The 13584-nt window shown below is 36.3% G+C and overlaps 2 non-coding genes across 2 annotated transcripts; both read right to left on the bottom strand.

The window, feature by feature from the left end:
- Positions 1 to 559: 559 nt before the first annotated feature.
- Positions 560 to 663, bottom strand: LOC112098599. The gene has a single exon (XR_002905710.1). It is a non-coding gene; the product is annotated as a small nucleolar RNA R71 (small nucleolar RNA).
- An 11020-nt stretch (positions 664 to 11683) lies between these two features.
- LOC112098622 lies at positions 11684 to 11787 on the bottom strand. Its single transcript, XR_002905732.1, has one exon. It is a non-coding gene; the product is annotated as a small nucleolar RNA R71 (small nucleolar RNA).
- Between the last annotated feature and the right edge of the window lie 1797 nt (positions 11788 to 13584).

Genomic DNA, 13584 nt, shown 5'->3' on the forward strand with positions numbered 1-13584 from the left:
TGTAATAGCGCAATAAGGTTAGTATCGTAATTTCTCCTTCCTCTTTATTTTATTTGTTTCGTTCCCAATTATTTTTGTGTTTCTTGCATGCATGGGCGTAGGTCATTATTACCTAATCTTGAACCTATAGACCTTGAACTAGAAAAAACACTTCGCACACACAAACAATTTAAAAATAAAATGGATTTGCAACCACATGAGAGGCCATTTAAGAACTATTTCAGTCCCTTAGCTAATTTGAGCACATCATGTATAAGATACCCAAATGTAGCTGCTAGGAGTTGAGTTAAAACCTAATGTGCTAAATTGTCTCCCAACATTCTATGGCTTAGAAAATGAGGACCCATATAATCATCTGAATGATTTTCATGCTATTTGTCAAACTTTTAAATACGAGAATTTTTCAGATGATGATGTTAAACTCAGATTATTCTCATTTTCTTTAAAAGATAGAGCTCGTTCATGGCTTAATACATTGCCTGCTAATAGCATTGCATCATGGGAACAAATGGTAACAAAATTTTTGAATAAATATTTCTCAGTGCATAAAACCAATGTTATTCGCAGGGAAATTTCAGAGTTTACACAGAGAGAAGACGAGCAATTTTTCGAAACATGGGAGCGATTCAATGGGCTACTCTTGAAGTGTCCACATCATGGGTACGAAAAATGGCACCAATGCCAATACTTTTTGGAGGGATTATTGCCGAATGTGCAATAATGGCTAATGACAACAAGTGGAGGAGAGCTAATGTCAAAAAGTGCAACAAAAATTTGGGAATTCTTCCAACGACAAGCGGATAATTCCCAACAACGGAGTCGATCACTCAGGAATACTAAAAGAATTAAGGGAGTAAATGAGGTTCACATTGGCGAGTCAAGTTCAGAAATTAAAGAAGTCAAAGCAATAATTGAAGGCCTCTCTCGACAAATAGCATCGTTATCGACTGCTAAATCAACAGAGCCACATAACCATGACTCATACCAATGCCATAGGTGTAATGAGAAAACCATCGAATTACAACTCATACTCCAACACATATAACCCTGGATAGAGAGACCACCCCAATTTTTTATGGTCTCAAGGATTCCAACAGAATGGACCAGCAGCTCCAACAACACCAATTCCACAAAATCCTCAAGCCTCTCAGCCCCCATTAATCAGAACCAGAACTACTCTCAACCCAGACCATGGGAGGATTCATTCCAGAATCTCAAGAATCTTACTCACTCCACGATTGAGCAACAGAACCGCACCATTGATAGACTACGAAATGAGTTGAGAGCATGCTTCAACTCACAAGCACAATCAGTTTCAAGCCTCGAGAAGATGGTGGGACAACTTGCTTCTTCAGTTCAGACCTTGGCAATGACTGTTGAGAAAGGCAAGTTTCCAAGTCAACCAGTGCCTAATCCTAAAGGAGTACATGAAGCAAGTACCAGTTCACCACAGCAGCATGGAGAGGTCAAAGCAGTCATGACCTTGCGAAAAGGAAAAGAAGTCGACAATAAAGTGGAGATGCCGGTGACAAAAGAAAATCAAATTATACCTGTGAATGTTGAGGACTCACCATCGGAAGAGAAAAAAGAAACCAACCCACGAGAATATGTTCCCAAAGCTCCATTTCCTCAGATGTTAGCTAAAGGAAAGAACGGAAAATCCACAGGTGAAATTCTTGAAATCTTCAAACAGGTAAGTGTTAACATCCCTTTGTTTGATGCTATAAAACAAGTTCCATCTTATGCCAAGTTTCTTAAAGACCTTTGTACTAAAAAGAGAAACATTCATGTTCAAAAGAAGACATTTTTAACAGAAAATGTTAGTTCTATACTCCAACATAAAATTCCTCTAAAATGCAAAGATCCAGGTTCCCCCACTATCTCATGTAGCATAGGGAACCACACAATTGAGAATGCTTTGTTGGATTTAGGAGCTAGTGTAAATCTGTTGCCTTACTCAGTATTTTTGAAACTTGGACTTGGAGAATTACACCCAACTCCAGTGGTATTACAGCTTGCAGATCGGTCCACAAAAATACCTCGTGGTATTGTGGAGGACGTGCTTATCCAGGTAGACAAGTTTTATTTTCATGTTGATTTCATTGTAAATGATACTCAACCAATACAGGATTCAAGGATGCACATCCCCATTATTCTAGGCCGACCTTTCTTGGCAACTGCGGATGCTCACATTCAATGCAGGACTGGAAATATGAAGTTGTCCTTCGACAACATGATTATGGAGCTGAACATCTTCAACATTACCAAACAACCTCATAATGCAGATGATGAAATTGTTGATGTGGATTTAATAGAAACAATAGTTGATAATACTTTTCTTTCAAACCTTAGTGATGATCCTTTACAAACATGTTTAACTCACTTTAGTTTGGATTTTGATATTGACAGATCGGTCGATGAGGTCAACGCCCTGCTTGACTCAGCACCATCCATGGACACTAATAAATGGAAGTCAAGAGTTGAACAACTAGCACCATCAGAAAAGAAACTCATCCCATCATCAGAATCACCACCGAAACTCAAACTCAAACCATTACCCAACACTTTGGAATATGCATTTTTGGGAGAAGAAAGTATTCTGCCGGTAATCATCTCATCATCCCTCAATGACAAACAAAAAGGTAAGTTGTTGGATGTTTTAAAAAAGCACAAAGGAGCATTAGGATGGACCATAGCAGACATCAAAGGTATAAACCCAGTAGACTGCATGCATTACATTCACTTTGATGAAAATGCTAAATCTACTAGGGAAATGCAACGTCGGTTAAATCCTAATATGAAAGAAGTTGTTAGAACAGAAGTCCTTAAGCTATTAGACGCAGGTATTATTTACCTAATTTCTGATAGTTCATGGGTCAGTCATGTACAAATTTTCCCCAAAACGCCAGGAGTCACAGTAGTTACGAATGCTGATAATGAATTGATACCCACTAGAGTGACTACAGGATGGCGTGTATGCATTGATTATAGAAATTTGAATTCTGTCATACGTAAAGACCATTTTCCTTTACCATTTATCGATCAAATGCTTGATAGATTAGCAGGCCATTAATTTTATTGCTTTCTAGATGGCTACTCATGATATAATCAGATTCTCATAGCACCAAAAGATCAAGAGAAAACCACTTTCACTTGCCTTTTTAGCACTTTTGCATATAGGAGAATGACATTTGGATTATGTAATGCACCTGCTACATTTCAACGATGCATGTTGAGCATTTTTTCTGATATGGTTGAACGATTCCTTGAAGTCTTTATGGATGACTTTTCTGTCTTTGGTGATTCATTTGATCAATGTTTACATCATCTAACATTAGTTCTGCAGAGATGTATCGAGAAGAACTTAGTCTTAAATTGGGAGAAGTGTCATTTTATGGTAAAACAAGGTATTGTTCTCGGTCACATCATTTTGAGCAAAGGTATTGAGGTTGACAAAGCCAAGATGGATGTCATTTCTAATCTTCCTCCACCCAAAACAGTCAGAGAAGTAAGATCTTTCCTTGGGCATGCTGGTTTCTATAGACGTTTCATTAAAGATTTTAGCAAAGTTTTTAGACCCTTATGCAATTTACTTGTTAAGGATGTACATTTTATCTTTAATGATTCATGTCTTGTGGCTTTTGAAAAATTAAAGCAATTGTTGACATCATCACCCATCATTCAGGCCCCAAACTGGAGCTTACCATTTGAACTCATGTGTGATGCATCTGATTATGCAGTAGGAGCAGTATTAGGACAAAGAGTTGATCGAATTCCCTATGTTATTTATTATGTTAGTATGACATTGAATGATGCACAATTGAACTATTCAACTACTGATCTTATCTCATTGATTGTAAAATAATTGTGTTCACAGATCATGCTGCTCTTAAATATCTTCTCACGAAGAAAGATGCAAAAGCTAGACTAATTTGTTGGGTGTTACGTTTATAGGAATTTGACTTGAAATTTAAAGATAAGAAATGCACAGAAAATATTGTGGCAGACCATCTCTCTCGTCTCCATTTTGACACAATTATGGAAACATTACCATTGAATGAGTCATTCCCAGATGAACAATTGATAAGTGTGGAAGTATTACCATGGTATGCTGACATCGTGAATTATCTTGTTACAGGTCAACTTTCAGAGCATTGGACCAAGCAAGACAAGGCTAAATTCTTTGCAGAAATAAAGAATTTCTTTTGGGATGACCCGTATTTGTTCAAGTATTGTGCAGATCAAATTGTTAGGCGATGTGTCCCAGAAAGTGAAATTCAAAATATCCTTTCATTCTGTCATGAACAAGCTTGTGGAGGCCATTTCAGTGCTAAGAAAACAGCTACTAAAGTTTTACAATGTGGTTTCTATTGGCCAACTATATTTCGAGACGCTTACACTTTCTGTTCTTCATGTGATAGGTGTCAACGAATGGGAAGCATTACACGAAGGAATATGATGCCACTAAATCCAATTTTAGTGGTTGAGATTTTTGATGTATGGGGTATCGACTTCATGGGACTCTTTCCCCCTTCTTTTGGCCATCAATACATATTGGTTGCTGTTGATTACGTATCGAAATGGGTAGAAGCAATTCCATGCAGAACCAATGATCACAAAGTGGTGATAGCATTTTTTAAAAGCAACATTGTTTCACGCTTTGGATTCCCTCGAGCGATAATCAGTGATGGTGGTGCCCACTTTTGTAACAAAGCATTCAAAGCTCTTTTGACAAAGTATTCCATCACACACAAAGTGGCGACCCCATATCATCTGCAAACCAGTGGCCAAGTTGAGATCTCCAATCGAGAAATAAAGCACATATTAGAAAAGATTGTGAAGCCGGACAGAAAAGATTGGTCATTAAGACTTGATGATGCATTATGGGCATATAGAACGGCTTTCAAGACCCCGATTGGTATGTCACCCTACAGGCTAGTGTATGGAAAAGCTTGCCACCTACCTGTGGAACTCGAGCATCGTGCATATTGGGCCATCAAGAAATTTAACTTTGACATGCAGCAAGCCAGCTCAGAAAGAAGATTACAACTGGCAGAACTTGAAGAAATTCGTAATGACGCATACGAAAATGCCAAGATTTACAAGCAACGAATGAAAGTCTTTCACGACAAGCAAATTATGAGAAAATCTTTCACTCCAGGTCAGAAAATGCTTTTATTCAATTCTCGCTTACACTTATTCCCAAGTAAGTTACGCTCTCAATGGTCTGGTCCCTTTATTGTTCATACTGTTTTTCCACATGGGGCAATTGAAATTAAGGACCCAAAGAACGGTGTCACGTTTAAAGTTAATGGTCAAAGATTAGAGTCATATCTAGAGTACCAACCACATGGAGAAGACACCGAAATAAATTTGAGTGACCCACCAGATTTGAATTGATTTTTTTTTCTTTTCGTTGATTTGATTTTTCTTTCTTTCTTTTTATTATTATTTTGCTAATTGAAATTATTTTTGCATAAGTGTGTTTGTTTTACCATTAAGTTTTTTCTTATCATTATTAATCATGAGTACCATACTTAGACCGTTCCTCCTGAACATTCTTAAACCACTTCAACGTGTCAAAACTCATCTCAAAAAGTAAATTCAATTTTGTAAAACACAACGCATTTGGGCTCTACAACCACCAGAGTTAGTAGCCTATGTTGAGAATCTAGAAAGCCAACTCCGAGATATTGAGAGAAGTGTTTACGACATCCAGTTGGAGCTTGAGGTAAATTCAATAAGAGGACGATTTTAATTTTCTTTGTGTGTTTTAATTTGTTTTTCTGTTTGTGTGATTTAGTTTGTTACCCCGGTGAAGTGGCGGATAACGGTACTCCGTGACAATCAAGTCGGTTACTTCAGTTTCCCATAATAACTGATATTCTGAGGTGAAGTTATGGACAGAAATGAGATTCTAGCGAAACTTCACAAGCGATTATCTTCATTTCCTCATAATGCCCTCCTTACAATCTATAAAGCTCGGTCCGAACGCATGCGATTGCTCATGAGGAATAACATACCTGCTGACATCCGTTGGTTAATCGAGGCTAAAGTACGATTGGCAGGTGAGTTACCTCCAAAATTTATTGCATACATGCCTGGTTGTGGTAAAGGAAATTATGCAAGAAAACGACGAGCTCGAAGAATTTCTGTTGCTTGTCATAAGTGTGCCAGAATGAGTTGCGATAAAAACCCATGTTCTTTAGGAATGGTGTCTGATAACAGAGAAGATAAGATTCAATTCATTAGGGATGGCTTGAATAAGGAGTCATTGAATGATATCCTTTTGTCTCTTGAAACGCATCCCAGTGGATATGTGCAAGGAGCGATTCTCCAGTTATGGCCATTATTCCAGAAAGAGCATGCATGATATAGTCTCAGGAATCTAACTATAAACGACCTTGTTTGCCAGTTTATAAGAAAACTGGATGGGAAGCCTATCATCGACTCATAGAGGGCGTTCAAGCCGTTTCTGGACGTAAAACCAGAGGAAGATGTGAGCCACAGTCGCAACTACCTGTAAATATCCTTTTACTTTACTGTTATTTTATTTCACTGTTGTTTTATTGTTTGCATTATTGTCTTTAATAATTTTATTATTGTTTGCTTTTTCCTTTTTACTGTTTCCTTTTTGAGTCATGAGCTACATGCTTTACGCGTTATTTGACACTGACATGCTACCTCATACACAGCTGTGACCCACTGTCACCAAGATTCTTAAATGTGATTTCTTTTTGTCAAGCACTCACAAATTATTTTTGAGAAGTATCACAATGGCAGCTACTCCCAATAGACAATTCAAGAACATTTGTGTGCTTTCTGAATTTAACTATGGCAAACATAAAGAGTTCGTTGAGGCAGCCATAGATCTTAGTCGAAGCATAGCAGAGAGAAAATTACACTTGGTGTATGGAGGAGGTAACTGAGGGTTATCAAAATTGGTCTCAAAAGCTGTTTTTATCAGAGGGAGCCAAGTGTTAGGCATTATCCCAAGAGCCCTAAAACCTTTGGGCAGTTTGACTGACTCACCAACTGGAGAAGAGTTAGTCGTCTCAGGTATGCAAGAAAGAATAACTGAAATGTTTAATTATGCTGATGCTTTTATTTTTCTTCCAGGAGATCTTGCAACACTAGAGGCACTTATCACACTAGCATCTTGCGCCCATCTGCACATTCACCAGAAACCCATCGGTTTGTTAAATGTCAATAACTTTTATTATGGCTTTATCGCATTTCTTAACCATGCAATAAAAAACTATTTCATTCCTTCTAATGCGAAAAAACTTTTTATTTGTGCTCACACTGCTAATGAGCTACTTGATCTGTTACAAGCTTATAAACCGGAGCCAAACCCCTGGACCTTTCTGGTGGAACGCCCAAATAATGATGGTAACAGTAGCCGCAGTAAGAAGTACAAATTAGATTTAACTCTCCGCTTGTAAATATTTTCTTCTGTGTTGCACCACCCAGGTGATTTCTTCTAAACTCTACTTCTTTCCTTTACAACATTGAGGACAATGTTTCGTTCTGGTTGGGGGGAGGGAATAGTTGACAATTGTGAAATTTTGGTTAAGTTTTTACTGATTTTTTGTTGTAGAAACTAACTGTTGCTAACTTTTGTGTTGAAGATGGCTGAATATGGAGTGTAGTGACTCCAGAAACGCATCTTCATCGTTTGAAAAAAAAAACAAAAAAAATTTGTTTTCTTCCTCTTTTTAATTTCTCCTTTATAAATATATATTTTTAAATTTTTGAGTTGAAGATGGCTGAATATGGAGTGTAGTGCCTCTAGAAACGCGTATTCTTACAAATAAAAAAAAAAACCATTTTCGTTTTCTATCATTTTAAGTGTAACTTTTCTAATTAGCTTTTCTGCATCATTTTCACATTTCTGCATGCATATTTTCTCAAAAAATTTGTTTTCTTCCTCTTTTTAATTTCTCCTTTATAAACATACATTTTTAAATTTTTGAGTCGAAGATGGCTGAATATGGAGTGTAGTGCCTCTAGAAACGCGTCTTCTTACAAAAAAAAATCATTTTCGTTTTCTATCATTTTAAGTGTAACTTTTCTAATTAGCTTTTCTGCATCATTTTCACATTTCTGCATGCATATTTTCCTTTCATGTTTAGAATAGGTTGGGGGGTAGGATGTTGTTTAAAAAAAAAAAAATTATGTGATTTGTTTTAACATTAGATGACATGATTAATTTCAAATTTTAGTATTTGTATTATATTTGGTCTTAAGTGATGTTACGCTATGTTTACTACTTTACATGTTGATATCGGAGACAAATATGAGTTGCTTGAAGGAATGAACATGTCATAAATAAGTGCCAAGTGAGTTTTTGAGCCTATCATTTTTCTTGGAGAGTAACCATTTTGCCCATTCTTTATACAGCTTAGCAGTTTATTATTGTATACACGATCTCTAGATTTCTTTTGAGTTAACCCTTAAAAAAAAAAAATTATAAAATTAAAAAAAAAAGAAGAAAAAAAAATGTGTGTTACTACATTTGGAGGCCCATCTAATTAGTAGATATGGAAGGTTATTTAGAGCTCTAAAAGACGATGGAAAGGCCATTTTTGATCCGTTTGAGCCTTTCTAGCCATCCCTTTTGTGAAATATCCATAGTTAACTATTTTGAGCCTTTTTTAAAAAAAAAAACCTTTTATTTGTTAAACTTATCATCTTGACCCACTCTGATTTGGAGTATTACCCGATATCTTATAAGTTCCATCACCTATTTATGTTTGAGAAAAATGTAAATAATTATTTTGTTCAGTGACGTTGTGCCAAGCAAAAGCAAAAAAAAAAAATTGTTTCAAAACAAAAATAAAATAAAATAACAATAATAGGTGAAATTCACCTTCCAACTTCCAAAAAAAAAAAATTCATCTGTATTTTTCTCAAACATACACTTTGTTTTCCTTATTTACCTTCTTTGTTAACCATGTCCCTAGCCTACGTTACGTCCTAATAAAAGTCCTTGATTTTAGGGAACTATAGTCTGAAGTAGAAGCTAATTATATGGGCTAAAAAGATATAGTGATGCATAATAAAAAAAAAAAAGATAAATAAAGTGGGTTGACTAGAATTTTTGTTTGACTTGAGATCGTATTATTTCTAAGATGAGGGCACATTTCTTTCATCTTGGTGAGAGCATGTGATATCACTTCTTTATTATTTTCTCTCTCAAGTACCATTCATTGGAGTGACTATTTTTATTGGGTTTAATTTCTTTGTGAGAGTGTCACTACTTCCAGTGAGATTTTGGAGTTTGACATGTCATTCTTGAAAGTAGCTATGACAAAGTCTACTGGGCTGATTCATGTGGATGGTTGATGTGGGTGTGATGTTGCTTTAGACTGGAGATAATGCTTATACTTTTATTTGATTGCTATCATTAGTCTGATTGAATAAACAAGAGTGTTTAAAAAAAAAATGTGTTTGAATTTTATTTTCGCTTTATTTGCTAGGGACTAGCAATAAGCTGGTTGGGGGGTGTGTTGAGTGTTAGAAAATGTATATTTATAAAGGAGAAAATCGTTATTTTATATTTCAAGTCTTACTAACAACCCTTACTTTTATGTATTTAAGGTTCTTGTAATTTAATTATGTGTGTTTTATTTTAATTAAGTATTTTGTGTATTTTAGGGGCATCATAGTCATTTCACAATAAACGAGAGATCAAATGGTAAAACGGACATCACTTTTGAACTCAGGACGGTCGAAAACCTTAGGAGGAGCATAAAAGGGAAATGGCACTGTTCACATGTACGGTACTATTCACGTGCACGGTACTGTCTACGTTACTGTTCACGACACTGTTCACATAGACAGATCGATGACGTGGCATTGACCGATGATGTGGCATTGACTGATGAGGTATCACGATCCTGTTGGACTAAAATTCTTATGTACTGTTGATGGTGACGTGGCAGCATATCAGTGGACCAAAAATCTCGCGTACGGTACATGTATCACACAGGATTATTTTCAACCAAACCGCGTCACTGTTCAACCAGGGTCAAACTGTGTTACTGTTCATCCACGTGGTCAAACCGCGTATTGTTGACTGATGACGTGGCGCAATCCTGAGCGTCCAAACTGTTTTTAATTCGATGGCCATGATTTACTCCATGTATCTATAAAAAGGGGGGCCTCCCCCCCTAATTTGATATCTCTGAATCTATTTTTGGGATCCATTTTCTATAATTCCTTCTCCATCTTGTATTTTCTACGTATTTTAATAAATTCTCATTTTGCCCCTAGTTCAATTATGAGTGGCTACTTTTCTTTCAAGTTTGGGTTGAAGGTGAAGTCTCAACATATGTCATGGGCTTTATTTGGTAAATTTATTTTATCTTCCCCTCTAGTTTTTGTGGATGTTTTGACTTCTCGTCGATAAATAATAATAACCTTGTCTAGATACCGCCTTGGTTACACCGGCTCTCTAGTACAAGGTTATTATTATTTGGCACGATAAGCCCTTAGCACCATATTGATTAGAGTGTGGTTCATGAGGTGTGGATTCCCCCCACATGATTTAATTGGTATTAATAAGGAATATTTAGCCCATGGTGCATGTTGATACGGATCCGGATACCCAAGTGCTTCATTTCAATAGATCTATCTTCAATTTATTCTCGCCATTTTAATTTAAGTTTTAGAATATTCCAAATCAATTTCACCATAAATTCAACCACCCATTTACAAAATTAATTCTACACACAATTAAAATCCACATCCTCGTGGGATCGACACTCGTCACCATTAGTCTATTCTACAATAGATTCGTGCACTTGCGAGTTCAATAAAATTTACACAACAAGTTTTTGGAGCCGTTGCCGGGGAGGTAAGTAATTTTAATTCATAGAATTAATTTTTGTGAATAATTTCTTTTATTTGTTTTCTTGTATTTTTTTATAAAAAGAAAAAAGAAAAAAAAAAGTGAATCCGCATTTAGAGGTTAGTATTTCTTTTCTTTTTCTCTTCTTTAAATTTATGTAATTTGATTTTCAAGTTATTTTTTTTTCTTTCTACTTTTTGTTTATCTTACTAATTCTTTTTAGTTAATTTATTTCACGTATTTTTTTGTGTATTTTTATAGTAAGGTTGTAATAGCGCAATAAGGTTAGTATCGTAATTTCTCCTTCCTCTTTATTTTATTTGTTTTGTTCCCATTTATTTTTGTGTTTCTTGCATGCATGGTCGTAGGTCATTATTACCTAATCTTGAACTTATAGACCTTGAACTAGAAAAAACACTTCGCACACACAAACAATTTAAAAATAAAATGGATTTGCAACCACATGAGAGGCCATTTAAGGACTATTTCAGTCCCTTAGCTAATTTGAGCACATCATGCATAAGATACCCAAATGTAGCTGCTAGGAGTTTGGAGTTAAAACCTAATGTGTTAAATTGTCTCCCAACATTCTATGGCTTAGAAAATGAGGACCCATATAATCATCTGAATGATTTTCATGCTATTTGTCAAACTTTTAAATACGAGAATTTTTCGGACAATGATGTTAAACTCAGATTATTCTCATTTTCTTTAAAAGATAGAGCTCGTTCATGGCTTAATACATTGCCTGCTAATAGCATTGCATCATGGGAACAAATGGTAACAAAATTTTTTAATAAATATTTCCCAGTGCATAAAACCAATGCTATTCGCAGGGAAATTTCAGAGTTTACACATAGAGAAGACGAGCAATTTTTCGAAACATGGGAGCGATTCAATGGGCTACTCTTGAAGTGTCCACATCATGGGTACGAAAAATGGCACCAATGCCAATACTTTTTGGAGGGATTATTGCCGAATGTGCAAGAATGACTAATGGCAACAAGTGGAGGAGAGCTAATGTCAAAAAGTGCAACAGAAATTTGGGAATTCTTCCAACGACAAGCGGATAATTCCCAACAACGGAGTCGATCACTTAGGAATACTACAAGAATTAAGGGAGTAAATGAGGTTCACATTGGCGAGTCAAGTTCAGAAATTAAAGAAGTCAAATCAATAATTGAAGGCCTCTTTCGACAAATAGCATCGTTATCGACTGCTAAATCAACAGAGCCACATAACCATGACTCATACTCAGATCAAGCCAATGTCATAGGTGTAATGAGAAAACCATCGAATTACAACCCATACACCAACACATATAACCCTAGATGGAGAGACCACCCCAATTTTTCATGGTCTCAGGATTCCAACAGAATGGACCGGCAGCTCCAACAACACCAATTCCACAAAATCCTCAAGCCTCTCAGCCCCCATTTAGACCATTCAATCAAAACCAGAACTACTCTCAACCCAGACCATGGGAGGATTCATTCCAGAATCTCAAGAATCTTACTCACTCCACGATTGAGCAACAGAACCGCACCATTGATGGACTACGAAATGAGTTGAGAGCAGGCTTTAACTCACAAGCTCAATCAGTTTCAAGCCTCGAGAAGATGGTGGGACAACTTGCTTCTTCAGTTCAGACCTTGGCAATGACTGTTGAGAAAGGCAAGTTTCCAAGTCAACCAGTGCCTAATCCTAAAGGAGTACATGAAGCAAGTACCAGTTCACCACAGCAGCATGGAGAGGTCAAAGCAGCCATGACCTTGCGAAAAGGAAAAGAAGTCGACAATAAAGTGGAGATGCCGGTGACAAAAGAAAATCAAATTGTACCTGTGAATGTTGAGGACTCACCATCGGAAGAGAAAAAAGAAACCAACCCACGAGAATATGTTCCCAAAGCTCCATTTCCTCAGAGGTTAGCTAAAGGAAAGAAGGGAAAATCCACAGGTGAAATTCTTGAAATCTTCAAACAGGCAAGTGTTAACATCCCTTTGCTCGATGCTATAAAATAAGTTTCATCTTATGCCAAGTTTCTTAAAGACCTTTGTACTAAAAAGAGAAACATTCATGTTCAAAAGAATGCATTTTTAACAGAAAATGTTAGTTCTATACTCCAACATAAAATTCCTCTAAAATGCAAAGATCCAGGTTCCCCCACTATCTCATTTAGCATAGGGAACCACACAATTGAGAATGCTTTGTTGGATTTAGGAGCTAGTGTAAATATGTTGCCTTACTCAGTATTTTTGAAACTTGGACTTGGAGAATTACACTCAACTCCAATGGTGTTACAGCTTGCAGATCGGTCCACGAAAATACCTCGTGGTATTGTGGAGGACGTGCTTATCCAGGTAGACAAGTTTTATTTTCTTGTTGATTTCATTGTAATTGACACTCAACTAATTCAGGATTCAAGGAAGTACATCCCTATTATTCTAGGCCGACCTTTCTTGGCAACTGCGGATGCTCACATTCAATGCAGGACTGAAAATATGCAGTTGTCCTTCGACAACATGATTATGGAGTTGAACATCTTCAACATTGCCAAACAACCTCATAATGCAGATGATGAAATTTCAAGATTGATTTCATACAATCTTCAAGATTGATTTCATACAATATTCTTATATATTAATATGAGATGGCTCTGATACCAATTGTTGGAGAAAAATCAGTTTTTAAAATTTTATAAAAACTTTTAGGATTGCTCTCATACAATA

Source organism: Citrus clementina, unplaced genomic scaffold (genome assembly GCF_000493195.1).
Source record: "Citrus clementina cultivar Clemenules unplaced genomic scaffold, Citrus_clementina_v1.0 scaffold_5, whole genome shotgun sequence".
NCBI lineage: Eukaryota > Viridiplantae > Streptophyta > Magnoliopsida > Sapindales > Rutaceae > Citrus > Citrus x clementina.